We start from the raw sequence: 3,312 nt of genomic DNA on the forward strand, positions 1-3,312 counted from the left end.
TCTTTCTTCTTTCGGGATGGGCTGGCAATCTTTATCTAGCTTCAACAATCATTTTAATGAACTACTCCTTCCTACAATACTGATGACTAGTAAATGAATAGACCTTCAAATGCTCAAACAAAAAGGTTTTCCTTGCTTCACATTAAATCTAAGTAAGTTTTCCTGAGTGGTGGGTCTTTCCCAAATGGTTTTTCCAAGACTCAGGCATCCTTCATCTGTGTTTCTGCCATCTTCAATAGGTGGATTGTGGGCTCAAATGCCAATGTGTGTCAAGGCAGTGGAGGGAAAAAGCATAGAATGTTGTATATGGAAGGTTTATAAGGGTCAGTTCCAGAAAACTACATTTTGGTGAAAGGACTCCAGAAACGATGCTAAAAATGCATAGGTCACCTAAAAACATCACAGAAATGGTTGGATTGGTGGCCTCATGCATTCTAGAGTGTGCTTTAATTTAGTCTTGGAGACAATGTGTCCCTATAGTGTTAGCATGCTAACTGAGAAAAATGTACTAGAAGGAAGGTCGCAGTTGCTACCTTCTTTCTGTTTCTTGACTCTCCTTCCTTTTTGTCACAAGCACCCATCGTCACAGCCCAAACTGCCAGTTTATCCAGGATGAACCAGGCCTGGAGGAAGAAAAAGACCTAGCATAGTTGTACAGAACCAGAGCTAGAAAAGGGAGAACACAGAGTCAGATATTAATAGTGATTATCTTTCACATGTTCATTTGTAAACTGAGTTGATCAGTGATTCTTGAATTATGTTCCAGGAGCCCAGAGGTTGGGGTGAGGTTCCAAAGCTAAAATAAAGTAGTCAGCCATTTCTAGACTATTCCAGACACGTGAGCAGGGCTGAAACAGAAATTTTAAATGGAATTAAGAATATAAATATCTCACGAGACCATTTGGATATGATTTCTAGGCTTAGAGCTATCTGAAAACAGCAGAGAACTATAGGCATATACTTCACTGTCTTGCAGGGCTGTTTATTTTTCCTAAGGATTCAAAGCAGAAGAAATTTCTGTGAAGTTTCCTGGGATTTATTCTTTGCTGACATTTCCCCAGTGTTCTGGAGTCACTCTTTCTGAGGTGCAGCTTGTTGAGGTACCAGGCAGTGACTAGGTCTTAGAAACATTGTTTAACAAACTTTAAAATTTTGTAAATGCCATACAGTCCATAGTGATATTTCCAAAATGCACTTTTCTTTCATATCCACTTTGCTCATGCAGTTCTGTTAGTCAGAAGTTGTCCCCCAATCGCTTCTTTCTGCTTCTTGACTCTCCTTCCTTTTTATCACAAGCACCCAACATAACCCAAACTTCCAGTTTGTCCAGGATGAGGCAGACCTGGAGAAAGAAAAAGACCTAGCAGAGTTGTACAGAGTCAGAGGGAGAAGAAGGAGACAGAGAGAGTCAGAGGTTCATAGTGATTACCTTTCACATGTTCATTTGTAAACTGAGTCACTTAGCCAAAATAGGAGTCCTCTTTTGGTGGGGGTGGATATTTTCTAGGACCCCCACTAGAGTCCTGAAATTAATGACTGAGTCATATACATATACATATTAAGATTTTCCATATATATATATATATATATACCTATCATAAAGTGTAATTTATAAATTGGACTCAGTAGGAGATTGAGAACAATAACTAATAATAGAAAATAGAAGAATTACAACAATATGTTATAATGAAAGCCACGTGACTGTTTGCATATTCTCTCTGTCTCTCTCTCTCACTCTCTCAAAATTTTGTTTTGTATTGTACATAAAACATTCAGTAACCATGGGTAACTGAAACCATGAAATGTGAAACCACAGATAAAGATAAAAGAGGACAATTATACTTTTTTGTGTGTGTGTGTGTGGTACTAGGAATGGAACCCGGGGCCTTCACACTGAGCTACATCTCTAGTCCTTTTTTATTTTTGTTTTGCAATAGGGTTTCTCTAAGTGGCTAAGTTGCCCAGGCTAGTCTTGAACTTGTGATCTTTCTGCCTTCAGTGTCCTAGAGTTCTGGGATTATAGGCATACATCAGTATGTCTGTCCATCATTATGCCTATTAATTAAGCACCTGCAAAGTGGCAGTGCCTGGGGATACACCAGGGAAGAAAATAAACATAGCCTTCACTTTTGTAAAGCTTCAACTTGTGGGATACAGAGAGGGCATTCATGGCCTGCTGCAAGGATGTTCTGAATCACCAGGAGACTGCATGGGCTCCTGAGCTGTGGAGAGGTGGGAGAAAAGCCTTCTGAAGATGACTGAAGCACTAAGCAGCCATTGTATGGCTGGTAGCTGTCCTTCAATATTCCCTTTCTTCTTCTTCTTTCAATAATATCACACCCAAAACTTACCCAGCTAATGGTTACCTACCTCAAGGTTATATTTCCAGGCTTCCCTGCAGCTAAGTTTGGCTACATGACTGAATTCTGATCAATGAGAGAGGAGCAGGAATGATATGTGCAATGTTTAGTTTGCATGTGGAAGTTGAAAGATGTATCTTCATTGCCCTGTTCCTATAATCTAGAAAGTGGGCTGGGAGGTGGTAACTGGACCAGCTGTCTTTGACCATGAGGAAGAATCTCAATGTAAAGGTGACAGAGGAGCAAGAACCAATGGGGAATAGCAATGGGCAGCAGAATTGCCCTAAACCAGCAAACTGTTACATAAGCAAGAAAAAAGTTTTATCTGGTGTAAACACTTGCTATTCAGTTTCTGTTTGGGTATCTGGACCAATATGATGAAACATGTCATATTCAAAAGAGAATTCTATATTTCGAATCCTCAACCATTTGGGATTCTCATAGTGCACTTCAGTCACAGTCCTTAGATCAGCTTATCTGGGAGGCATTTGGGAAATGGGATGTCAGTGTCCTAGACTCCAGGGAGTTGCTGAGCTCAGGATCCAGGTCTTTTTCCAATTCAATTCTCCTGGAAATGTTGGCAAGACAGAGATCCACTGCTTTGGGAGCTGAAAGGGTAGACTTAGAATTTATATTTTTGCCTGAAATGGAACTCTTTTCTATTAGAAGAAGACATAAAGGCATGCAGAAGCCAGGAACAGAATCATCTTTTTCTCTGGGAGTTGGAGCTCTTCAACCCTGGGGCTCATGGAGGCCTTTGGAAGATCATGGAAACTTCCCATTAACTCCTGTGGCAAGTCTGCCCAGGTAGTGGCTTCTGAGTTTCTAGGTTTGGTCTTCAGGCTAGAGGCCTTTTCTTTCTCGCTTTCTTTTTTTCTCCTCTTCTCTTCTCTTCTCTTCTCTTCTCTTCTCTTCTCTTCTCTTCTCTTCTCTTCTCTTCTCTTCTCTTCTC

This window comes from Octodon degus, unplaced genomic scaffold (genome assembly GCF_000260255.1).
Source record: "Octodon degus isolate 3935 unplaced genomic scaffold, OctDeg1.0 scaffold00015, whole genome shotgun sequence".
Lineage (NCBI taxonomy): Eukaryota > Metazoa > Chordata > Mammalia > Rodentia > Octodontidae > Octodon > Octodon degus.